Source organism: Schistocerca piceifrons, chromosome 1, assembly GCF_021461385.2.
Source record: "Schistocerca piceifrons isolate TAMUIC-IGC-003096 chromosome 1, iqSchPice1.1, whole genome shotgun sequence".
Classification (NCBI taxonomy): Eukaryota; Metazoa; Arthropoda; class Insecta; order Orthoptera; family Acrididae; genus Schistocerca; species Schistocerca piceifrons.
In genome coordinates, this window is record NC_060138.1 from 1,150,090,756 (window position 1) to 1,150,118,718 (window position 27,963).

The following is a 27,963-nucleotide window of genomic DNA, read 5'->3' on the forward strand; positions in this document are numbered from 1 at the left end:
AAATAAAGATACACCACCCTTTTACTTTTAAAACTGCAGCAACAAAAGACCACACATGAAACTGACACTTGTTTACAATATTGCGCAACAGAACGAAAGCAAATATCCTTCACATGGATACCCTCTCATCCGCACCTCTCAGTGTCGGAGTCAGGGTTGGCTGAGTTTAATTTTCTGATAGTATTCCACCAGCTCCAACTCTAACTTCATGTGACTATGTTTTTACTGTAAGTTTGCGAGGAGTAATTAATAAAGTACCGAATGCAGAAGTTCTCCGGATAAACCAGCACCTACTTCATTCCTTCACAAACCACTGGACGCTTAAGCATTCATAACTATACGACGGTGTGCTGTTGAACCTTCCCTCTCGTATACTAGCTTTACTACGTAGTTACGCTTGTTTCCAAACGACCTCTGTGTATTAAAGCTAGAATATTTACGTTATATTGGCTCCACAAACACTGCCGAGTTCATAGCCAAGGCATTCTGTTTGCAATTATGATAGACAGACGGCGCAAGCGTAAACAATGTGCGGTCCGCTGCCCAGGCAAAATCTTTTGTCCCGTCGCCCTCCATTGCGTCACATTAACATTTCCGTTTTGTTTTCTGGTCCGGCAAAATGGACCGTGAATGGTAATGGCGTCGCTACACGGCAATATAACGCTTTTACTGACGGAAATGAGCTGCCGCTCGTAGCGTATTTGTCAGTCCGTCAGCAAACACGATAAATTTTATGATTTCGACTTAATCGACGGCCGAGGGATAATGAAATCGATTTTATGTTAATAACGTATGCCATGGAAGCGCGTGAGTATCATTATGCTCTTAATGTAGTCTCAGCGGCTCCCTAACTACAAGAGAGGTGCCAACGAATAGCTGACGGAGTAGAGAAATTAGAAATAATCATATACACACGACGATGGACATATTCACCGTTTCTGTTCCATTCGCGAATGGCACAACGACCGAATAATCATTGCTAAACCTCGGTATGTTTTTTTAACGGTTTTGACAGTGTTGACTGGAATACACTCACCGAAATTCCGCAAGCGAAATGCCATCTCCAACTTATACAGTAACCAAACAGCAATAGTAAAAGTCGAAGAACATGAAAAGGGTGTGGTAACTGAGTATGAAGTGATACAGAATTGTAGAATGCACTCCATCTTTTTCGTTCGGTGCACTGAGATTATAGTAAAGGAAGCCACAGAGAAATGTGGAAAAAGAAAATTCAGAAACAATAAATAAAAGAAACTTCCTGGCAGATTAAAACTGTGTGCCGGACCGAGACTCGAACTCGGGACCTTTGCCTTTCGCGGGCAAGTGCTCTACCAACTGAGCTATCCAAGCACGACTCACGGCCGGTCGTCACAGCTGTACTTCTGCCAGTACCTCGTCTCCTACCTTCCAAACTTAACAGAAGCTCTCCTGCGAACCTTTCTTTCAGGAATGCTAGTTCTGCAAGGTTCGAAGGAGAGCTTCTGTTAAGTTTGGAAGGTAGGAGATCCCACGTACGGTATAGCCACGCGTAATACGGAGAAGTAACTGGGCACAACGCAAAGCATCAAGGCTAAGAAGAGTGCTGGGGGTCCAAAGTTAATTGTGGAAGAGCCTGTGGCCGTCCATTGTCGTGGTATAATGGACCTCCGACCGCACCGCTTCGAAGTAAGACCCGACCAGGAAATCATTTACAATTGTTAAAAGCTTGTCAGTGAAAGTTAGCAATTATCCAACAACAAATACTTCAGCAACTTAAGTGTGTTAAGGTGTGTAATCCTTAGTAAGAACTATCTGACAGGATCCTCTCTGTATCCATAATCAACCGAGTGTGTAATTCATGAACTGAAACTAAATGATAAGAAGAGTGAAGTTTACGGAAGATATTAATAGTCTAAATGAATAGTTCTAGTTCAGACAATTTTGTGCGAGAAGTAATTTACGTAACAATAAGTCAAAGTAGCGAACTCCGTAATCATGTTAAAGCCAGTTGTTATTGTGGAACAGTTAATTTAAATACTGAAATTATTCTTTTCGAAAAGTTCGCCTTTTGCGAACCAGTTTAATAGCAAAATGAGATTTTCACTCTGCAGTGGTGTGTGCGCTGATATGAAACTTCCTGGCAGATTAAAACTGTGATCCAGGCCGAGAAAGGCAAAGATCCCGAGTTCGAGTCTCGGCCTGGCACACAGTTTTAATCTGCCAGGAAGTTTCAGTTTAATAGCAATTATCATTACAGTGAGAGACGCAATTCAGTTGTTGCGTAGTTGGTAGTGTAAAGAACCAGTAATTAATTTCATGAAGTAGTTGCAAGTTTGTTTTTGTACATTACTGAAATTTTTTGGAGTGATAATTGTGTTTTGATAATGAGCGCAAGTCAGTGCCTTTGTGACTGTCCAAACCTGTCAACATACTACTGCAGTAATATGATTTAATTTCAAAGTCAGGAGTTTTTATTGATTTCGCTCACACTAAGTGAGCTGGCGACCGTTCATTTACAGTAATTTCCAAACAGAGTCAAACTTAATTCATCACTTCGGACCAAAATTTCACTAGCTTGTTTCCGTATTATTTTGTACATTTATTTTTATTTCTGCCCATCGTTATTACGTAAAGTAAATCACACGGTAATGATCAAATTATGACAGCAACTGTCTTCTTCCGGGTAATACTTCCACTTCGGAGTCGATGCTTTATCCCAAATTAATGTCAAACCATTAGCAACAGGACAATTCTTTAATTAATCGGAGAGAAAGAGGGGTGCTATAAGTTGTGGTGGTGTAATTCCCTTCTCCGTTTAGCAACACATCAAAATGCCGTCTTTGTTGTTATTAAGCTCCCGTCGTCTGTTTCCATCGCATGGAAAACGATCGTACGACTAAAACATTAATTGGAGAGCAGCAGTGTTGGGATGTTGCAACGTTACATCCAGTTTGCTTCTGGGAGGGGTAGGCAGCAACGGCCGAGCGGTCAGACGTCTGGCGCTTCTGTAAAAAAACCTGCCCTCTGTCGCGTCAGAGGGAGCTGGTCTGGCGCGTAGCACCCCTTCTGCGTCAGCCCCCCCTCTGTAAGGGGCGCGCACCCCTCTCAGCTGACTTCGCCCTCTGCGTCGCCGATACTGTGCAAGCTGCGCACATCTAGTTAGCCACTGAGCTTTTCTATTTCAATCAAACAGAGTCACAACGTTTAAATTCGTCGATCACAACGAAGCGTACGATTCAATTGACAGAGAATTCCTCATCAATGTTGTGAAACAAATCGCTTTGGATCAAAATACTACAAACATTATTCAAGACACATTAACAAATATTTCATTTAATGTCAAGTTCTGTGGAGACGAGTGGGGTGGAGGGGGGGGGGGGAGTGCTCCATGGAAATATTGGTTAGAGAACTGAGAAAATCCGACACGAATGGCATCGAATTGGGAAACCAAAGAGACAACATCTCTGTGGACTGCCTGGAATCCGCAGAGGACACTAACAGGATCACAGACACACGAAAAAATCCAAAAATCCAAAAGGAAAACCGAACTCTCCAAGCACGAATAATCGGCTTAGAAATTTCTATTCCAAAGTCAGAATTTTTTACACAGGTTAAAAACAGTCCACAAAATCTTGAAAGTCAGTTCCATTCAAATATTTAGGTGAGTGGGTAAGAATAAACAACAATGAGAATGACAGTCTAGAGACAAGAACAAATAAGACAAACATTCCATTTCGTAACACCAGGAAAAATGCAAGCAGGAGGCTTTATCGTGAGACTCGAAAATCAAACATTATACCATAGCAGTAAGGCGCGACGCACTGTAAGCTGACGAAGTACTGTAAACAGTGAGAAAAGGTAGCGTAAACAATATTATATAAACAGGAAGAAGAGTGGTTGGACGCATACTTGCCCCAAGGTCAACAGAAGCAGAATACAGCATGCCATAACCTAACAAACAAATGAACCAACATGTAGAGAACATAACATAAACTGTGTGCAAAAGAAAAATGTCGTTCTTCGAAAATTTTGGTCGACTGGATGATGATAGCCTCACGAAGCGAACTTTTGGAGAAATTGTGTAGCTGAAAGGACAACCTGGCTGTTTTACGCAGACACTAAACGACCTCAGAGAATCAAGTAGCAACATCATGAGCAGACATAAGACGAAATCTTTTAGGAACCAAATTTCGAAAGTGCTCCTCTGGTCCGAACAAAGCAGAGAAAGAAAACAACCTCAAAACATCGAGCAACCTTGGAAACAGAGATCAGAAAATATGAACAAATTTGGGCACAGAGAAAATAGAATTCATGGAGTAAGAATTGAAACGGTGATTTAGCGTGCTTTGTAAAGAGCTATTCGAATAAATAAATAATGTTATTTTATCAATTCTCGATCCTGTTGAAATTAGTGGGTATTATTCAGTTAAAAATTGTTGATGCAGAAGGCAGTTGCCCACAAACACCTTTAAAAAAGAGTTTACTTTTTTACCATGACCACTTTGAGATGGCTACACTCGATTTTCAATACTATTAGATTCGTCAGTTGCATGTTGTCCGTGTCTGCAATCTCCTCAAGTGAAGGTCGTTTCTACTCGCTTCCCACCTTATGCAATTTCTGGAGGGTGCTCACACATATCAGACAGACAACTATCATAGAAAAACAATTGACAGTACTGACTAAACGCTTGACGGAGTTCGTGCCGCTCCTTACACCACCACGCTAGGAGTAACACCGATGTGCCTTTCCAAAACATTAGAATGGGACCTCTTCCCTGGTAGCCGAAGACGGTCATCCGGGGCAGTGAAGAAGCGCGAATCGTGCGACGCCCAGCAGTCCGTGCTTCCCAGCACGACACCGCTCCAAACGCAGCCGTTTGAGTTGTGGTGTTAACGGCAGCCTACGCATGGGACAGTAATTCCTTAGTCTGGCTGCTGTTCGTCTCCGAACAATGGTGTGCGATAACACAATGTCGCAGGGAGTCATGACGTGTTCTCGGTTGGCAGCTGAATATGTGATACTTGCCAATAGGACCACTGAGACTTTGACGACAAGTATGTCTGCCCTCATATTTGCATGCCATTTCGGCCTGCTGATATCTGAATGTCGCACAAATATGTATATTACGTGATTCGAACAGACGGCCAAATGTAGACGCACAATGAAGCCGCTTTCAAATAATATCAGGTGCTGACAAAAATTTCTCACACGATTACACTCCGTCTCCGTGTTTTTCAGTGATAACTCAACATTTTCTCTCACATGACTTAACAGGCCTGCTGACAACACCGATGAGCACGATGAGCAATAATGCACTGCGGTGGACGTCCTACCTGTCAGAGAGAACTGAAACTCTAATCATTTACGTACCTGCTGATGGTGAGTATGTGTATGCAGTTGCACTGACATTCGACCATATCTTCCGGGTGCTTGCTTCACTTCTTTTTGTCAGTGTATTTGGAAGCAAACACGGACAGAAACGGAGCTATAAATTAAACATGAAATTTCCGTCTTAAACGGTCTAGACGTCGACGACACTTTATAACTCCAGTTTTCCTACCTGTTCTCTCCATCAAAGCCTCCAGTCCTTCTCAGTCTGCAGATTTAACGCAATGAAAAATTTTCTTTTCGGAGTTGACTATCTACATCTGTTAGATCATTTGAAAGAAACACGTTTGTCCCGTCAGCTGTACAATATACGTCTATTCTCCACTGCTTTCAGTTATTACAATCATCTTCACACGAGAATATTGTAATGTACAAACAAGACGAATATAGAACATACACAAGCATCACGTAAATAGACGGATTTTAAAATATAATTTTAAAACCATAGCCCTTCTGCAATGTACATCGAGGGATCAAAGGCACATTTTCGTCAAATATGACCCGACCAAATATTTAACATTAATAACTGTCATAAAAGTATGTCTTAAACAGCCCACATAAAAACGCTGTGCCTTGTCACAATTACAGTAGTGCACACTTGGCATGTTACAACGGTAAAAGGTATAACTACTATATGATCGCAAAGAGGTCAAGTTGACACACATACAAAGCATGAATATGTGAAAGCTTACTGATGTTCTTTGTCTTGTCAAAGATTACACTAATAAAAATAAAGAAATAACGTGGCGTTGTTTCTTTGAATAACAACATAAATACATAACTCATAGCACAGAAATTAAAAAGAAGGTATTTATCTGGCCTTAACTCTCTGACTGAGGTCAATTTAAATAACTGTAATGGAGCAGAATATTAAAAACTGTTATACTATGTGATAACTGCAGATAAAGTTCTTATGTATATACATCGACAAATGCAATAAAAACATGAGGAACCCTAAAACCAGGCGTAAAAACCAACTGTCTGTAACAGCCATTCATTCTGAGTTCATCATGAATGGTATTCATACTCTGTACGAGTTTCATCTTTATCTCTTTGACGATCACGTAGTATTTGTACCTGTGACTGTTAAGTGTGGAATTGTCACCAAGGTTGCAATACTATAATTGTGCCTAGGCGCAGAGCGTTTATATGCATTGTGTCAAGACAGACTAATACGATGATTATGTATGCCCTATACTTGGTTTTGGGTCATATTCGACGACAATTTATGTTTGATCCACTGATGTCCACTGTTTAAGTAATGTGATATTAAAATGACCTATTAATTCCTCCATTTACACTACTGGCCATTAAAATTACTAAACCAAGAAGATGACGTGCTACAGACACGAATTTTAACCGACAGGAAGAAGATGCTGTGATAGGCAAATGATTAGCTTTCCAGACCATTCACACAAGGTTGGCGCCGGTAGCGACACCTACAACGAGCTGACATGAGGAAATTTTCCAACCGATTTCTCATACACAAACAGCAGTTGACCGGCGTTGCCTGGTGAAACGCTGTTGTGATGCCTCTTGTAAGGAGGAGAAATGCGTACCATCATGTTTCCGACTTTGATAAAGGTCGGATTGTAGCCTATCGCGATTGTGGTTTATCGTATCGCGATATTGCTGCTCGCGTTGGTCGAGATCCAATGACTATTAGCAGAATATGGAATCGGTGGGTTCAGGAGGGTAATACGGAACGCCGTGCTGGATCCCAACTACCTCGTATCACTAGCAGTCGAGATGACAGGCATCTTATCCGCATGGCTGTAACGGATCGTGCAGCCACGTCTCGCTCCCTGAGTCAACAGATAGGGCCGGTTGCAAGACAACAACCATCTGCACGAACAGTTCGATGAAGTTTGCAGCAGCATAGACTATCAGCTCGGAGACCATGTCTGCGGTTACCATTGACGCTGCATCACAGACAGGAGCGCCTGCGATGGTGTAAACAACGACGAACCTGGGTGCACGAATGGATGAATCCAGGTCCTGTTTACAGCATCATGATGGTCGCATCCGTGTATGGCGACATCGCGGTGAACGCACATTGGAAGCGTGTATTCGTCATCGCCATACTGGCGTATCACCCGGCGTGATCGTATGGGGTCCGATTGATTACACGCCTCTCCTTCACCTCTTGTTCGCATTGACGACACCTTGAACAGTGGACGTTACGTTTCAGATGTGTTACGACCCGTGGTTCTACCCTTCATTCGATCCCTGCGAAACCCTACATTTCAGCAGGATAATGCACGACCGTATGTTGCAGGTCCTGTACGGCCCTTTCTGGATACAGAAAAAGTTCGACTGCTGCCCTGGCCAGCACATTCTACAGATCTCTCACCAATTGGAAACGTCTGGTTAATGGTGGCCGAGCAACTGGCTCGTGACAATACGCCAGTCGCTACTCCTAATGAACTGTGGTATCGTGTTGAAGCTGCATGGGCAGCTGTACCTGTACACGGCATCCAAGCACGGTCTGACTCAATGCCCAGGCGTGTCAAGGCCGTTATTACGGCCAGAGGAGGTTGTTACGGGTATTGATTTCTCAGAATCGATGCACCCAAATTGCGTGAAAATGTAATCACATGTCTGTTCTAGTATAATATATTTGTCCAATGAATACCCGTTTATCATGTGCATTTCTTCTTGGTGTAACAATTTTAATGGACAGTAGTGTACTATGGCGCTTGTGTACATTCCACATTCGTCTTTAGTGCGCCTTACAGTTTTCTTCTGTGAAGATGTTTGTAGTAAATGAACCCGTTAGAGAATAATCATAAATTGTACAGCTGATGGCACAATTTTTTTTTTTCTTCAAAAGGTTCTCTGGTAGTCGTACATTTTTATCAGCTTCCCGTGACACTGATTTCACAAACTCGGTCACTTCCGTCTCCCCCTCTGCCCCCTGTACCACGGTGGCTGCGCTGCTGAGCGACTGGCGCGGATTTTATTCGCGCCTCCGCCCCCACCCCCTCTGTGGGGGGGGGGGGGGGGATCGTGGCGGCGGCCGCGAGAGCTGGAAGGAGTGAGCTGTGACGCTGACGGGCAATTTGAGGAGGCGCGCCGCGCCATCGATTCGCGCGCCCAGAGAAAAAGCCGACAATGGCCGGCGGGCGTGCAGGTGTGCAGATAAGCGCCGCCATTACGCCAGCGGCGCTCGGCGCACAATGGGAGCCGGGGGCGGCGGGGGCGGACGACTGCGGCGCCATCCACCTGCGCGCCGCCCGGAGGGTCTGCTTAATGCTCGCCGCGCAGATGGAATACAACATTTCTCTCACTGTCGGCCGACCTCGGCTCTCGTCCTGATCTACGCCTGCAATGCCGGTCTTTAGAATTGCAACACCAGCAAGGATAGTAAACAACAAAATTTATATTATAGTTGAGCCTCTGCGAGTCAATAGCTGTACAGGCGTCCTCCCACGGGACGTGAAAACGTTCGAGGACGAGAAGCTGGTGGCGTCACAGCTTGGAATTCTACAATACACTTCACGTTGATAGTGATGAAACGGTACAAGGTGAGCTGACGTTGTGGATCCGTCAAGAAAGTCAAACGTTCTACACTGACGATATCGACAAACTGGTCTGTCGTTGGGAGAAATGTGTTCTTCACCAGGGTGACTATGTTGAGAAATAAGTATGTAGACATGCACAATAAATATGAAGACCATGAATAACGTTTGTCTGATTTAGGAAGCTTTAAGAATTTCAACATAAAATATTCGGAGGAATTACTCTTCACCAAGTCCAGGTAATACAAGCAGAACCTCAGAGTTTGGAGTTCTGGTGCTGAAATTTTTACAAACGTCTGATCACAGTGAATTGTAGAAAAAGGTAGTTTTGTTCGCTGTAGACGAAAATATTGTGAATTGTCTGTACGAGTGGTCCCCTATCCGTCTGGGAATACCATCATAGGGAGCAAAGGCACCTCACCAGAAACCGAAGGTACCTTACAGAAAATAATAGGAGGTGCAGGCACGCTTGTTGTCCGCGTATGTCGGCGTTATGAGCGCAATGTAGTCTTCACTTTAACGATCTTACACCATTTACTTCACGCAGTAAGAAGTATGCCTACTTTGAAAGGTATCAACAAACTAAATACACTCCTGGAAATTGAAATAAGAACACCGTGAATTCATTGTCCCAGGAAGGGGAAACTTTATTGACACATTCCTGGGGTCAGATACATCACATGATCACACTGACAGAACCACAGGCACATAGACACAGGCAACAGAGCATGCACAATGTCGGCACTAGTACAGTGTATATCCACCTTTCGCAGCAATGCAGGCTGCTATTCTCCCATGGAGACGATCGTAGAGATGCTGGATGTAGTCCTGTGGAACGGCTTGCCATGCCATTTCCACCTGGCGCCTCAGTTGGACCAGCGTTCGTGCTGGATGTGCAGACCGCGTGAGACGACGCTTCATCCAGTCCCAAACATGCTCAATCGGGGACAGATCCGGAGATCTTGCTGGCCAGGGTAGTTGACTTACACCTTCTAGAGCACGTTGGGTGGCACGGGATACATGCGGACGTGCATTGTCCTGTTGGAACAGCAAGTTCCCTTGCCAGTCTAGGAATGGTAGAACGATGGGTTCGATGACGGTTTGGATGTACCGTGCACTATTCAGTGTCCCCTCGACGATCACCAGTGGTGTACGGCCAGTGTAGGAGATTGCTCCCCACACCATGATGCCGGGTGTTGGCCCTGTGTGCCTCGGTCGTATGCAGTCCTGATTGTGGCGCTCACCTGCACGGCGCCAAACACGCATACGACCATCATTGGCACCAACGCAGAAGCGACTCTCATCGCTGAAGACGACACGTCTCCATTCGTCCCTCCATTCACGCCTGTCGCGACACCACTGGAGGCGGGCTGCACGATGTTGGGGCGTGAGCGGAAGACGGCCTAACGGTGTGCGGGACCGTAGCCCAGCTTCATGGAGACGGTTGCGAATGGTCCTCGCCGATACCCCAGGAGCAACAGTGTCCCTAATTTGCTGGGAAGTGGCGGTGCGGTCCCCTACGGTACTGCGTAGGATCCTACGGTCTTGGCGTAACGAATTACGCACTACACGAGACACACAATTTCATCACAGTGAAATTGCCCTAATTCCATTAAGGATGTAATTTTGTCATATATTGCTGGATCTTAAACTCAACTTGATGCGATGGTACTTTGTTCATCTCCTTCATACTGGCCGTGAAACCTTCATTCAATAAATTTATAGTCAACATGTAAATTGGGCAGGCAGTAAAGAAAACCAAGGAGTTAATGTTCAGAGAGAAGGAACAAGGACTTTGAAGTCTCCTGACGATGTCGTAATTCTTTCAAAACCGGCAAGGGATTTGGAAGACCAGTCGCACAGACTGGACTGAGTCTTGAAAAGGGATTATAAAATAACTAACAACAAATGCGAAACAGGTGCAATGGACTGCAGCCACAGTCAGTCAGCCGATTCTGAGCAAAGAGATTATGAAATGGAACACTAAAAGTAGTAGATGAGTTTTGCTGTTAACGCAGCAGAATAACTGACGAAGGCGGAAAAGAAGAGGATATAAAATGCAGACTGGCAATGACAGGATAAGCGTTTCCGAAAAAGAATTTGTTTAACACTAAATGGATATGTGTTAGGAATTCCTTGCTGAAGGTTTTCTTCCACAGTGTAGCATTGCAAAAAAAGTGAAACGTCGACAGTAAACAGTTCACACAAGAAGACAAAATGGTTCAAGTGGTTCTGAGCACTATGGGACTTAACGTCTGAGGTCATCAGTCCCCTAGAACTTAGAACTACTTAAACCTAACTAACCTAAGGACATCACACACATCCATGCCCGAGGCAGGATTCGAACCTGCGACCGTATCGGTCGCGCGGTTCCAGACTGTAGCGCCTAGAACCGCTCGGCCACCCAGGCCGGCACACAAGAAGTCAGTAGAACGTTTGAAAGGTGGTACTACAGATGAATGCTGAAGATGAGATGGGTAGAGGACGTAACTAATGAGAATGTACTTGATAGAATTATGTATGAAAGGGATTTATGGCGCAGTTTGAGTGAAAGACTGGATACGGTTGATAGGACAATTCCTCAGGCTCAGGGAATCGTTAGTTTGTTAGCGGATAGGAGTGCGTGCGTGCGTGCGTGCGTGCGTGTGTGTGTGTGTGTGTGTGTGTGTGTGTGTGTGTGTGTGTGTGTGTAGGGGGCGCTGGGGGAGACAACACTTCAGAAAGACAACATTTCAGAATGGAAACAGACTATGTTTCGAGTAGAGTAAGCAGGTTCAAACGGATGTAAGAAGGCTTCCAAAAATGGCTCTGAGCACTATGGGACTTAACTTCTAAGGTCATCAGTCCCCTAGGACTTAGAACTACTTAAACCTAACTAACCTAAGGACATCACACACATCCATGCCCGAGGCAGGATTCGAACCTGCGACCGTAGCGGTCGCGCGGTTCCAGACTGTAGCGCCTAGAACCGCTCGGCCACCCCGGCCGGCAAGAAGGCTGCCATAGAACAGTCTGAAACATGGCCGTATTTACCTGCGTCGATATGCCACAGGTGGCTTCTCCTCCGTCGAATCTGGGTGAAAAGTGACTGTCGAAAGTAGGCTAACTCAAATGATGTTGTTCACAGCATGTTTAGAATATAAAACACTTTAATTGCACTTTGCTATTAATTAACCCACTGTTTGTGGCCAGATCGAGTCTCATTAAATTAAAATTTATGAACAGATAAAGGGTACGGAACATACTACACTGCTTATAATAGATAGTTCGAGTGCATTCGTGATTAAACACAATTTTTAACATGAGGCAAATAAATCATTAACAAATTCCCTAATTACACTGTCCTTCCAAGTAGGTAGTCATATCAAAACGAACATGCTGTGCCCAGTACGTATAATTTGGAAATAATACTGTTCACAGTCCAATACTATTGTCATAGTTAGTACTACTAAAGATCAGCACGGTTCATGAAGCTAATTACGAATTCACGGACAACCATTGAAAAGCAGTCACTGTATAAACTCCTAGACACAGGATATAGATGAACTGGGCATCTTTTGTGACTTATGATTTGTGCTAACTCGTCTGCGTACATTGTGTAGTAACTTCGGGCACAGACCTTGATCATATCATAACCCTCCACAGGCTGACTAAAATGGCTCCCAGTAGCTTCTCTTTTATAAAATTGCAATAATTAACAATTCATTCATCTACTGTTGTTGCTGTCTTTTTACAAATTACAGGTAAAGTTTTACACTCCCGACTAACTGAACAGTGTGGAAAGATCCCTCTGCCTGTGGAATTTCAGATCCAACATTAACTGCTATTGAGCTACGTTCTCTAGTTTGCGAAAGTATGGTATTTTATTTCAGAAACAATGTTTTAGTTAAGAACGCTGATCACTCTGAACCTAAATGAGTGCAAACGTTGCTAACATATTTCCAGTATAGCTGTATAGATGCTTAACTTATTTATATAAACTTTTGATCTACATTTTCTGAGAGTTAGCAATTGAGTATACGTTTACATATGAACAATGACTACGAAGTCTAAAACTACTGCTGTTTGCAGTTAGCACGGTATTTAAGTAAACTAATCAATCCCATGGCTTCCAGTTAACCAAAATAATATAATGGATAATTAAATTAAGTTGGCTACCCTCTGAGTTAATATTAAAAATTTTTGGTACAGTGCACGTTTCAAAAAATAGCACTATTGAAAATATTCGCAAAAAATAGAAAAAAAAGGTTCTTTTTGGGGGGATGGGGATAAAAACATAACAGAAGGAAAGTATTCACCTGCTTTGTTACAAGTCTAGTGTGGAAAGCTGCATCAGACCAAAGGCAAAATCAGCAATGGTAACAACAAAATTGAAACATGTTAATTGTTTTAAAATAGGTCTTGTAAATGGAAATTGGAATCAGTTTAGTTACAGATCAAATTTTTGGAAATTAAAGAGATAATAACATATTTTAATTATATTACTGCAGCTGAAGCACCTATCATTTCATTTAATGTTGATTGAAGTTATTATGTAACATTTGCATTAATTAATCTAATTGATATTAATTAGTTTCTCATGTTGGACATGTACAAATTAATTATGAATACGAGTGTAGCCAGAGAGGTAAACAATAAACGTAGAGAGGCTACCTATGCATTGGAGTGCTCTACTTGGCAACAACGAACAACAGTGATCGCTAAATTTTGTGACGTCAGCACACTGGACATAAAAGTTGGCTGTATACAACAGGTGCTGGAAAATCAAATGTTTTGCTATCGAAATACAACTTAAAAGCATTTATGTTGTTCATTAATCATTTCCAGTGCATTTTCAGCATATAGCAGCAATTAAACATCTGGAATATCGTATTTTAGGTAAGTATCAGCATGTTTCGATTTTTAATATTTCCTGTGCATAGCTGTTCTGTTTGCCAAATGTTTATACTGTGTTTTCTGGATCTTTGCTGCTATCTAGAAGTACACGGCTACTATAAGTGATTCATTCGGTTACAAAGTTCTGTTTTCAAAATACAAATATAATTGATGCATGAACAGAACCGCAAACGCACCGACTATCCATTGTTCCCACTGGCTGACGTTGACTAAAGACGACTAAGTAAGAAGAGAGTTTTTGTGTGTTGGAATACGCGCGATGTTTATCTGTTACAACAAATGTTCAAATGTGTGTGAAATCTTATGGGACTTAACTGCTAAGGTCATCAGTCCCTAAGCTTACACACTACTTAACCTAAATTATCCTAAGTACAAACACACACACCCATGCTCGAGGGAGGAGTCGAACCTCCGCCGGGACCAGCCGCACAGTCCATGATTGCAGCGCCTAAGACCGCTCGGCATCTCTTACAACAGTTCAGTGTGCATTCAAAAGTAATTACTGCACAGAACTGCCACGTAAACAGAGCATTGTGCGTTGGTATCGACAATTTAGTGACACTGCTGTCTCTGTAAACAGAAAAGTAGCAGTCAATGACGTCTGCTGGATGCAACCGTGGAGAGGGTGAGGTACTCTGCCGTAAACAACAACGGTCCGCGCGAGCCACGAACTTGAAATACCGCGTCAAACCTGTGGAAGATTTCATGACGGCGATTACATTCTGCAGCTCTTGTAACAGTTAAAAGCCAGAAGATTATGGCTGGCGCCTTAAGTTTTGCATCACAATGAAGGAAGCCTTTAAGGATAAAGGTTTCACCTCCACGCTCATATTCAGTGGAGAAGCAACCTTCCATTTATCTGGAAAGATTAATCGGCACAATGTGTAAGTGTGGGGCACTGGAAACCCTTACGAAATTGTGGCGTATGAACGAGATTCGCTGAATGTTAACGTTTTCTGTGCAGCTATATGGCTCGTTTCTCTTCTGCTTGAAGACTGTGACTCTTACCTTGATATGCTGCAGCTGTGGTTGTTTCCACAACTAACAGCTGATTCCGAGAATTCCATCTTCCAAGAAAACGGAGCATCCCTCCATAGGAGTAGCGAAGTACGTCGCTACTTAAATGGCAAAGTTCCGCATCGCTAGACTGGGCTAGTGCTCCCCCCCCCCCCCCCTCTCACTCCCACCCACCACGCCCCAGGTTGCCTGTCCCAACGATTCTGGTGTTTTCTTTTTAATGTACATTAAGGACCGCATTTACGTACCCCCACTGTCAAGAATACTGGAGCAGCTCAGACAAATCATCAATGTTGCTTCCATGACCACTGGAAGGATGTTTCTACATAATGTATTGGAATGAACTTGACTACCGCTTGTAGGTGTGTCGTGTGACCAGAGGGCACTCAAAAGAGAACTCACAATGCAAACACGGTGAGTTTGCGCTTCTATTCATCCATCAATCACACACTCCTGGAAATGGAAAAAAGAACACATTGACACCGGTGTGTCAGACCCACCATACTTGCTCCGGACACTGCGAGAGGGCTGTACAAGCAATGATCACACGCACGGCACAGCGGGCACACCAGGAACCGCGGTGTTGGCCGTCGAATGGCGCTAGCTGCGCAGCATTTGTGCACCGCCGCCGTCAGTGTCAGCCAGTTTGCCGTGGCATACGGAGCTCCATCGCAGTCTTTAACACTGGTAGCATGCCACGACAGCGTGGACGTGAACCGTATGTGCAGTTGACGGACTTTGAGCGAGGGCGTATAGTGGGCATGCGGGAGGCCGGGTGGACGTACCGCCGAATTGCTCAACACGTGGGGCGTGAGGTCGGCGGAAGGTGCACGTGCCCGTCGACCTGGGACCGGACCGCAGCGACGCACGGATGCACGCCAAGACCGTAGGATCCTACGCAGTGCCGTAGGGGACCGCACCGCCACTTCCCAGCAAATTAGGGACACTGTTGCTCCTGGGGTATCGGCGAGGACCATTCGCAACCGTCTCCATGAAGCTGGGCTACGGTCCCGCACACCGTTAGGCCGTCTTCGGCTCACGCCCCAACATCGTGCAGCCCGCCTCCAGTGGTGTCGCGACAGGCGTGAATGGTGGGACGAGTGGAGACGTGTCGTCTTCAGCGATGAGAGTCGCTTCTGCCTTGGTGCCAATGATGGTCGTATGCGTGTTTGGCGCCGTGCAGGTGAGCGCCACAATCAGGACTGCATACGACCGAGGCACACAGGGCCAACACCCGGCATCATGGTGTGGGGAGCGATCTCCTACACTGGCCGTACACCACTGGTGATCGTCGAGGGGACACCGAATAGTGCACGGTACATCCAAACCGTCATCGAACCCATCGTTCTACCATTCCTAGACCGGCAAGGGAACTTGCAGTTCCAACAGGACAATGCACGTCCGCATGTATCCCGTGCCACCCAACGTGCTCTAGAAGGTGTAAGTCAACTACCCTGGCCAGCAAGATCTCCGGATCTGTCCCCCATTGAGCATGTTTGGGACTGGATGAAGCGTCGTCTCACGCGGTCTGCACGTCCAGCACGAACGCTGGTCCAACTGAGGCGCCAGGTGGAAATGGCATGGCAAGCCGTTCCACAGGACTACATCCAGCATCTCTACGATCGTCTCCATGGGAGAATAGCAGCCTGCATTGCTGCGAAAGGTGGATATACACTGTACTAGTGCCGACATTGTGCATGCTCTGTTGCCTGTGTCTATGTGCCTGTGGTTCTGTCAGTGTGATCATGTGATGTATCTGACCCCAGGAATGTGTCAATAAAGTTTCCCCTTCCTGGGACAATGAATTCACGGTGTTCTTATTTCAATTTCCAGGAGTGTATTTGTAAGTGAATATAATACTTTGGAAAATATAGAGCTTTGAAAACAAATGAATCATTTATAATAGCCTTGCATCTCTCTTCACTGTATTTGGTGTGTGTGTGTGAGTGTGTGTGTGTGTGTGTGTGTGTGTGTGTGTGTGTCGTCAATACAGGATGTTTGTGCACAGTAAAATAACGTGTTCAACAATAATAACTGGCATATGGATGTTGTATGTATAGAAACTGTAATGGAGCTTGTCTTTGTTTTCTTGCATAGAATTTCTTTGAAAAGCTAACACAACGATTCTATCCAGTATGAGGCGGACTTAGTTACACTCTACCCCGTATAGTTGTAAGGCTCTTCTAACCTTGGGTTTCTGGTAACTGTTGATTTCCCAGAAACCAAACTCTTAACGCAATGTAACCTAAAATATGACTGCTCGAAGTCACAAAAAATACGAACATAACTCCACAAAAAAGAAGTCTAGCATACATATCTGAAATTCACCTCAAAAGCAACGACGATTTAGTGTCTTAAAATGTTTCTTCATATCTCCTATGGTTTCTTTCTCTCTTAATCCCATAGACCTACATAAAAGTAGCTCTTTGGTAAGTACATAAGACAGTACTTCCTACATGAAAGAACATCAAACGTCATTACACCCAAAGGTAGAATAAACGCCAGTAGAAATTATAAAGAAAATTCGCCAGTATTTGTAGGAAAAGACACATCGATAATTACAAAATGCGCGTGTTTAAGTTCCAGTAAAGTCAGCAAATAAAGTAGCAGATCCCAAAATCGTAAACGTGACGCTTAAGACCCTATATCTTATTGGGAATTTTATCCAAAACGCGTCATGCGGGAGATGAAGAAAAAAGTTAAAAGTGGTCGTAGTAGATATTATTTTATGTCAAGATAAACCATATGACTCCGTGCTAGCAGACGAATAGTCTCACCCAACACGACGGTGCAAAGTTGGTTGCTTATTTTCCAATTGGTTTCAAATATGGCGTCGCCTTGGCCATTCTATGTTGTTTATATAGGTCGTTGGGCGTAAGTGATATCGCGTCTTTCATCATAATCAAGGCGACGTTGTTCCGTTGAAGATGTAATTTTCTGTGATAATTTTGGATCTTATCCGTAGCGTGGTACGGTAACATACCACTTATTTTCTACGCATTGGCTACTGATATACACAGTCGCTCTCACGACGAAAGATCTCTACCTAAGAACTGGAAAGTTGCACAGGTGAAATAAATACTCAAGAAAGGAAATAGGAGTAGTCTGCTGAATTACAGAACCATATCACAAACTTCGATTTGCAGTAGGGTTTTGGAACATACACTGCGTTCGAACATCATGTATCATCTCGAAGAAAACGATTATTGACAAAATAACCACTTTGGATTCAGGAAATATTATTCTTGGGGGACACAACTAGTTCTTTGTTCACAGGAAGTAATGAGTGATATCGACAGGTGAGCTTAGACTGATGCCATATTTATAGATTTCCAGAAAGCTTTTGACGTCTTTCCTCAAAAGCGAGTTATAATCATATTGGTGCCTACGGAGTATCGTCTCATTTGTGCGACTGGATTCGTGATATCCTGTGAGAAAGGTCATAATACGTAATAACTGACAGAAGTCATCAAGTAAAACAGAAGTGACAACTGGCTTTCCCCAAGAAAGTATTATAAACCTTCTGCTGTTCCTGATCTGTTTAAATGATTCAGGAGACAATCTGAGCAGCCTTCTTATATTGTCTGCAGATAATTCTTTCATTTACCGTCTTGTAAAATCATCAGATGACCAAAAACAATTTCAAAATGATTTAGACAAGATATCTGTTTGGCTATTGACTCTAAACCATGACACAGGAGTAATTATTTCTGTTACACGATAAAGCACACAAATATAAAGGCTGTGAATTTAACTACATACTTAGAGACTAAAATTAACAACAACTTAAACTGGAACGATCACATAGATGTTTTGGGAAAAGCGAAACAGAGGCCGCGGTTTATTGGCAGGATACTTAGAAGATACAATAAGTGTACTAATGAAGACTGACTACACTACGCTTGTCTGTATTATTCCAGAATGTGCTGCACAGTGTGGGATCCCCATGAGATAGGACTGACGAAGGACATAGAAGAAGTTCGGAGAAGAGCATCTAGTTTTATACTATCGCGAAATAGGGGAGAGAGAGCCACGGATATTATATGCAAATTGGGGAGGGAATCATTAACAGAAAACCGTTTCTAAATACTGCACGATCTTTTCACGAAATTTCAATCAACAACTTCCTCCTCCGTATGTGAAAAAAATTTCTTGAGTCTACCTGCGTAGGGAGAAATGACCATCTTAAAAAATTACCAAATATCAGTTTAATAAGCCACGGCTGCAAAATACTAAAACGAATTCTTTACAGACGAATGGAAAAACTGGTAGAAGCTGACCTCGGGGAAGATCAGCTTGGATTCGATAGAAATGGGGGAACGCGTGAGGCTATACTGAAGGTGCGACTTATCTTGGAAAATAGATTAAGGAAAGGCAAACCTACGTTTCTAGCATTTGTAGACTTAGAGAAAGCTTTTGAGAATGTTGACAGGAATACTCTCTTTCAAATTCTGAAGGTGGCAGGTTTAAAATACAGGGAACTAAAGGCTATTTAGAATTTGTACGGAAACCAGATGGCAGTTACAAGAGTCGAGGGGCATGAAAGGGAAGCGTTGATTGAGAAATGAGTGAGACAGGGTTGTAGCTTATCACCGATGTTATTCAATCTGTATATTGAACAAACAGTAAAGGAAACAAAAGAAAAATTCTGAGTAGGAATTAAAACCCATGGAGAAGAAATAAAAACTTTGAGGTTCGCCGATGACTTTGTAATTCTGTCAGAGACAGCAAAGGACTTGGAAGAGCACTTTAAGGGAATGGACAGTGTCTTGAAAGGAGGATATAAGATGAACATCAACGAAAGCAAAACGAGGATATTGGAATGTAGTCGAATTAAATCGGGTGATGCTGAGGGAATTAGATTAGGAAATGAGATGCTTAAAGTACTAAATGAGTTTTCCTATTTGGGGAGCAAAATAACTGAAGATGGTCGAACTAGAGTGGATATAAAATGTAGACTGTCAATGGCAAAGAAGGCGTTTCTGAAGAAGAGAAATCTGTTAACATTGAGTATAGATTTAAGTGTCAGAAAGTCGTTTCTGAAACTATTTGTATGGAGTGTAGCCATGTATGGAAGTGGAACGTGTACAATAAATAGTGTGTAGCCATGGATGGAAGTGAAACGTGGACAATAAATAGTTTGGACAAGAAGCGAATAAGAAGCTTTTGAAATGTGGTGATACAAAAGAAGGCTGAAGATTAGATGGGTAGATCAAAAAACTAATGAGAAGGTATTGTACAGAATTGGGGAGAAGGGAAATTTGTGGCACAACTTGACTAGAAGAAGGGATCGGTTGGTAGGACATATTTTGAGGCATGAATGGATGAACAATTTAGTATTGGAGGGCAGCGTGGAGGGAGACCAAGAGATGAATACACTAAACAGATGGGATGTAGGTTGCATTAGGTACTGGGAGATAAAGAAGCTTGCACAGGATAGAGTACCATGGAGAGCAGCGTCAAACCAGCCTCTGAAGACCACAACAACAATAAATTAAGAGAAATCAGAGCTCGTTTGGAAATATTTAAGTGTTTCTCGTTCCCGAACTCTGTTCCAGAGTAGAACGATAGAGAAATGGCTTGGAGATGGTTAGATGAACTCTCTGTCAGGCACTTAATTGTGATTGAAGAGCAGTAGATGTAGATGTACATCACAGCTTTGGAGTAGCAGATTTACGGATGTGGTGTTCGGTATTAAGAGGTTCGTAGTGGTTGTCAGCTGTTTGCTCACAGCCCGCACAGTAACACAGCCACGGGGCTCAGCGACGGACGACAGTTTGTGTAGGAGGGCTCTCGAGGGCCCACCGCGAAAGAGTTATGGCTGACAGTTGTCGCCGCGCAGATTGCGTGGACACGGCGGCGGCGAGTCGACGACGTGTCGGCGTAGACCTCTCGTTAGCCGGCGCTGCCACCGCCAGCTGTTTTCTGGGACAATGAGTTCTCTCCTACTCGTGCTGCGGCCGGCCTACAGCGCGTGTTCTCCAGCCTCTGCGCGGCGCCGGGCCGGGCAGCCCCGCGTCACGCACGCGCGTGGCTGTGTGAGTGTGCGTGTGTGTGCGTGCGTGCGAGCGTGAATGGCGGGCGTTGCCAAGTCTCCGCAGGGCTGGGGGCGCGAGCTCTCGAGGGCGCGCCCGGCTCCGCGCTCCCATTGACGCGGCCGCCCCTCGCGGCCGCCGGCTCCGGCGAGCAGCGCACAGTGGCAGACACACTTCCGTCACTGCGGCTCTGAGGGCCCCGCCGCTCGCCACTCGTGCGATTCGTCGCACCGCCCGCCACTGTTCGCCAGAATCACCCGCCGCCTTTCGCGACAGCTTTAATCCTGCCCCTCCTCCCGCTGCCTGACTTTCCGTTTCCTACTTGTTCGTATCCCGCTGGGTGAACTACGCAACACTGCGTCTGTAACTGAAGTGTGTGCGATATTGCGCAATACATCAATCTTTAAAGCCCCGCACTACTCTGAGATAAAGAGGTTGACGCAGGAGAGCAATTTGTTACGGGCCGCATCAAACCAGTCAGAAGATCGATGAATCGAAGAAAAAAAAGAACACGACCAAACAATTCGTCAAACTTCACTGTTTTTGTCAAATATTTGACAATGTAAAGTGCGTTTTGTCGTGTTCGTCAAACAAACAGCGTGTTTCACAATTTGCGAAATGGTCGCGAATTAAAACAGTGATCCAGAAACAGTTGAGCGAAATTTTTTTCTTTTATTTCCACCAGTGATCACAGATCTTTAGAAAAACATGAGAAATGAAATACAATTAGTGAACTGATTACATTTCAGAACGAATAAAATATGCCACAACGAAAAATTATTACATTCGTGGATATGAAAACATATGCTTTACAAATGATGAGGAATACCTCCCACTGCCTTTCCCGACAACATTAATCCTTTCTCTCCTCCTGCTGCCTGACTTTCTGTTTCCTGCTTGTTTGTATCCTGCTGGGCGAACTATGCAACACTGCGTCTATAACTGAAGCATGTGCGATCTTGCACGATTGTGCAATATATAAGTCTTTAAAGCCCCGTACTACTCTGAGATGAAGAGGTTGCAGGACAGTAATTTGTGGCGGGCCGCATCAAACGTCAGAAGACTGATGGAAAAAAAAACGATCAAACAAGTTGTCAAAATTTACTATGTTTGTCAAATATTTGGCAGTTTAAAGTGTGTTTTGTAGTATTTGTCAAACAAACAGTGTGTTTCACAAGTTGCGACAAGGTCGCGAATTAAAACAGTGATCCAGAACAAGTTGAGCGAATTCTTTAATCTCCAGCTTCAAGGGAAAACCAATAGTAAAACAGGTCCCGGAAGAAGACGAATATCTTGGTTTGCAACCGTAGATGTTTGTTCAGTATGCCATGTTGTCGGCATACAGAACTATTCCATGTTGCTACAAACAAGAGAACAATAGTCATCATGATTGCCAACATCCGAACCGGATAGGTACCGAAAGAAGAAGGATCACTGTTTCAATCCGCAACCATGTCACAACTTGTGAAACACGCTCTATGTTTGACGAACATGACAAAAAGCACTATACATGGTTAAATATTTGGTAAACATAGTGAAGTTTGACAAATTGCTTGATCGTGTACAGGAGCTTTAAAGAGTTCTTCTGCACTGCGCAATATCGCACACGCTTTACTTAGAGAAACAGTGTTATGTAGTTCGCCCAGCAGGATACGAGCAAGTAGAAAGCTGAAAGCCTGGGAGTGAGAGGAGAGGTAGGATTAATATTGTCAGGAAAGGTGGTGGGAGGTATTCCTCGTCATATTTTAAGCACATGTTTTCATATCCACGAAAGTAATAATTTTTCGTTATGGCATATTTTATTGTTCTGAGATGTAATCTGTTCACTAGTTGAATTTAATTTCCCATGTTTTGCAAAAGATCTGAAGATGGTCACTGCTGATCGAAACGGGTAATTTAAGAACCCAAAGTTTTGTGATCACTGCTGGAAATAAAAAAATTCGCTCAACTTTTTCTGGATCACTGTTTTAATTCAAGACGAATTCGCAACTTGTGAAACACACTGTTTGTTTGACAAACACGACAAAACGCACTTTACACTGTCAAATATTTGACAAACATAGTAAATTTTGACAAATTATTCGATTTTTTATAACAAATCATATCTATTTGTGTTCCGCATGATACGAGTATGTCCTAGATACAACTTTCGGCATTTCACTATCTTGATTAATTTCGGTATACTGTTCATTTTCCTCAACACCACTACGTTTATCACTCTCTTGGTCCTAGGTATTCTCAGGATTCACCCCTAAAGTCACAATTCAAAGGCCTCCAGCTTCTTCTCCATGTTCTTATTTAAGGTCTGCACACCTTATCGGAGGTCAGAATATATAAAGCAGTGAAATATTCTGATTTCTGTCCTTAAAGTTAGGTTACAGCCTTTGAAGACAGCAGTCATTTTGTAAAACACACTCCATACCTTCCCGATGCAATTCTTGATTTCTTGTGAATTATCCCAATTTTCATTTCTTATTGTCCATTAAAGAGTGGCACTTATTTTCAACCAAACGACGTAGCAGCCTGGTAGTGCGGTAAATGGAATATATATTGGGAATCTCTGAAAAGGAACTTCCACTCGCCTGATAACCCAGCAAAAACCTCCTGAAAACCTTGGACTGAACTGGGGGGTTGAAATTACATTGATGTATGTCTGGGACGAGGTTGTCTGCTGCCCTAAGCCAAAAATTTCAGCCTTTCATGCAAACAATGACTTTTTGTATTTTTATGCACTAAAAGATAAACTCTTCTCGTCTGATTCGTATAATATATACAGTTAATTGAAAATTTCAATGCCACATGTCGTCGTCTGCGGTAATCGAACACACAAAGTGAAAACTTGTAGTATCATTAGGAGCTTCAATTCCAGATTTATATTGCACTTCGTCGTCGTTTACCTGATCACATGGAATTTGAAGGACTAATTTCTATATTTGTATCAAGTCGTTGCACCATGAGAATGACAATCAGTTTCATTTGAAATAAATTCCTTGAGTACACACACACACACACACACACACACACATTGTTTTTTCGCTATTCAGTTTTAATGTTTTCTGATTTGTTTTTCCTTTTCATTCTACAAGTGCAGTATCTTTCGTAATCTTGTTTATCAGTATTGTATCGTCTTTGATGACGACATTCAGCTGAAATTTGATGATGGCCTTGGCGGTTAACAAAATAAACTAATACTGTGGGAAGTCGACAAATTAGTGCTTTTCGTTTATAATACTTCAGTCCTTAAGATTTGAGGTTCTTCATCCTACTTCGTAATAAGAATGTTTATTACAAGCTTCAGAGCACTGATATCGCATAATGACAACGAACACACAATTTGTATTGGACTGAAACATAAATACTCGAAGTAAACTTGTAAATTATTTCATACTGCTTTCACATACCACAGCATTTGTTCGTTCGAGAGATGTCTGTTATTAATCCCAACACTGCTACTACGAGGTTTTCGTTTGAGAAAAGAGCTACGGGTAAATTGCAAGAATTACGAAAAAAAGAGTTGCAGAATTAACAAGTAAGAGAGGAGAAGATTTACAGTTATATTTCATTTACGTGCACAAAACGATTTACAGCCCCAATTTCATGCAGGACTAGTCATTTCCGCTTGGTCTGTTATCAGAGAACGTTCTACTAACAGCACGATATCTGTGTGATAGGACTGATACATTTTATGCAAATTACTTCATGAAATTCCAGTCCAAGGCACTCGGCGATAGTGTACAGGGCGGAAACAATTTAACTGACGCTAGGAGCGTTACCCAAAAACAGAAAGGCTGCAGTTACGGTAATCAGCTTAGTTTGACACGCGGTAACTCGTGGACGAATTTGCATTAGTCACGACTGCGCTCGGATCAAGCTTATTGGACGGGTTAAGAGAAATTTTAAAAATCTACAACAGAAAGGAAATTCTGTACTTAAGGAATGCATCTAATATCACATTAATGTGACCTTAAACCATTTGACCCAAGTCGTGCACGTAAACCGTATAACTATAGAATATCATTGTCCACACGAAGGGGCTATTATCTCGGTCCACTATAAACCCTAAGCTCTCGAAATAAATTTACAAGAAAAAAAAAAAAAAGAAATTGATTGTAAAGAATCGTTCTCAAAAGTGAGCATTGCTTAAGTTTTTATCAGACATTTTGCTGCGTTAGCGTTTTTTGGGAATCAAACACTGTCTGCTTTCGATTACCATAGTACCAAGTTTCAGCAACGGTATAAATTAACTGGTCTGCGTTTATGCTATGCCATTTGTTAACTTCAATATACACTGTACTATCGAAGTTCTGCGAGGACTGGCACCTAACCCTCAACTTAAATAAATCTACCTTATATAACCGGTGAGATCCGATGATGTTCGATTTCACTATTGCTGATGAATTTCTGGAAGTTGTATCAGCCATAACAGTCCGGTAGTAACCATCCAGAGCGTCCTAAAAACAAAACGAAACGACCACGCAAAACTATTTGTACGAAAAGCAGGTGTTCGTTAGAGTAATATTTGATGATTTCCAAGGAAATGGAATTCATCTGTGAAAGAAGTAGCATAGGAAACAGCCGTTCGATTGGCCCTTGAGTGCGAATAAAGAGGAGATAGAGAAGTTCCAAAGAAGAATGGCTTGTTTAGTGAAGGGCACGTTCACTAAGACCACACAGAGGATATCAGCACTTCTCTACTCTCCTCAGAAGGCAATAAGTAACACTGACAACAAGTGGGTCCCCATCATATATGTAACTGAAATACAGGAAATAGACAACAGTTTTCTGTGCTACGAATATGTTTCCCACTGTGTGAAGACAAGATTCTACCTTTAGAACAAAGTGGAGTTTGTAGAATTTGCAACAATTTAAGTGGCAAATAACATGTTGGTCGGTTTTTTTTATTTCGAGAGCTTAGGGTTTATAGTGGACCGAGATAATAGCCCCTTCGTGTGGACAATGATATTCTGGCCTTGTAACACTAACCAAAACGGCCTTGCTGTTGTGGTACTGCGATCGGCTGAAAGCAAGGGGAAACTACAGCCGTAATTTTTCCCGAGGGCATGCAGCTTTACCGTATGCATGGAGAGCTGCATCGAACCAGTCTCAGGACTGAAGACCACGACAAAAAACTGTATGCATGGAGAGCTGCATCAAACCAGTCTCAGGACTGAAGACCACGACAACAACAACAACAGTGGCCGTGCGGTTAAAGGCGCTGCAGTCTGGAACCGCAGGACCGCTACGTTCGCAGGTTCGAATCCTGCCTCGGGCATGGATGTTTGTGATGTCCTTAGGTTAGTTAGGTTTAACTAGTTCTAAGTTCTAGGGGACTAATGACCTCAGCAGTTGAGTCCCATAGTGCTCAGAGCCATTTGAGCCCAACAACAACAACAACAAAATCTCGATAACAAACCTTAAGAACAAAGCCACTCCCTATGTTATTCAGAATACAACTTTTAGTAATCCGGCCAGAACTTACAATTAACAAAAAGTCGAGCGCATACTAGCGATGGCGGATATAGCTGAAACAACGGTTTTCAGGTATAGCGGTTCGCTTCTGCTCCAGTTTAACCTGACGGTTAAAACTGCTCAAAATAACCGGCTTCTGAAATAAATGATTTTCGGTTTATTATTACTGTTACTCCCAGCAACAAAAGGCTGGATTCAAATAAAGACTGAGAAATTCTAGTGAAGATGAAGGAGGTGGAGATCGATATGGGTTTAAGGCTGCGGCAGAAGTTGGCCTCCTTGTCTCCAGCAAAGATTGTGACTGTGAAGTAGGTGGGTACGGTGATACCAAAAGAAAGCTTCGACTTCCTTGCATCGTCACGTTTAGATACCATCAGTTTTTCGCCTTGAAGTAACCACAAAATTAAGGAGTCACTTATTATCCCAAGTTTATAGCCCATTAATAATGTTAGACGTATATTAATCAAATTTGCCTCGTGTTCCAAGCAGCAGTGTGCATGTTTTCTCCGTATATGATGACACAAGTTTGTTGTGTCTCCACCAGTTTTTAGCCTTTTAAGGTAAATGGAGCATTGTACTTCATTGCCACAGCACTTTGCGAAATACTTCCAAATTAGGGATGGTATCATTCTGCAGTATAACTGATGTTTCAGAACGACAGTGAGAAACAACCGTATGGAGCAGGTGGGGGCAGATCTTGCACTCTGCACTTGTGCACGTGCCGTCTAAGACAGTGGTTCCCAATCTGGGGGTAATTGCCACCTGAGAGGTAAAATGAAATTTTCTGAGGGGTTAAAACCAAACGACTCGATTTTTTTCCAGTCATGAAAGTAAAATGTTTTGAAAAGAGCATACCAGTTATCGCAATTTTGTAAGACTCTAATGCTGGTTATGTAAGTTAACAGTAATTACTTTTTCTCATTTAGTTGCAGTAGTCCGATGGAAGTTACAGGTTCCTCACATAATCCGCCCAGTTCACACATATGCTGTGCTCTGTCTCGTACATTGCTGATGATATATATAAGAAATGCAAAGTATCTCGAGAAAATGTCTTCCGCAAGTTGTAGATAGTACACGCAATCGTCCCGAAATTGTTTCATTATTCGTTTCTAAACAGATAAATGAATGAATTAACAGCTCGACACTGCAGTAACTACATAAGGCTGTACACATTGTTATTATTATTATTATTATTATTATTATTATTGTTACTGTTATTATTAGACTGGTTAGATAAAAAGCATTAACAGCCTGAAGTCGTCCAACATGTGCCAGTTCAAAAGTAAGGAGTCCTGCAATCAAGTGATTCACAAGCAATAACTACAGTGCGCACATGTGGACTTGTTTGATTTTAAGTGGGGTTGCAGTATGCAGGTCAAGCAAGTGCCGCATTGGAGAGGAGTAATGTAGGGGAAGTATGTTTTGTAGCAAGTGTCTACTCTCACTGTGGATAGTTAGCTTTCGTATCTGAACACAAGTTGTGTATAATATCGCGATGCACCACGAATTCCTTCGTGATTCATTCTTACTACTCCCTCCGCAAACCACCCGAAACACACACAGAAACTAATAAAAGTGTCCCAAGAAAAGTATTTCATTTTACAGTTTAGTTAGATGTTAAAATTGGTGACAGGAGGGGTGGGAGGGATACTAGATA

At 42.9% G+C, this 27,963-nt stretch overlaps 1 protein-coding gene and 1 non-coding gene across 2 annotated transcripts in view; both read right to left on the reverse strand.

Moving 5' to 3' along the window:
• The window catches only part of LOC124778758 (RNA-binding protein Musashi homolog Rbp6), a 1,305,122-nt gene that overhangs the window by 616,601 nt on the left and 660,558 nt on the right, over positions 1 to 27,963 (reverse strand). The gene's annotated exons all lie outside the window — the stretch shown is intronic.
• Trnas-cga lies at positions 1,277 to 1,351 on the reverse strand. The gene has a single exon. It is a non-coding gene; the product is annotated as a tRNA-Ser (tRNA).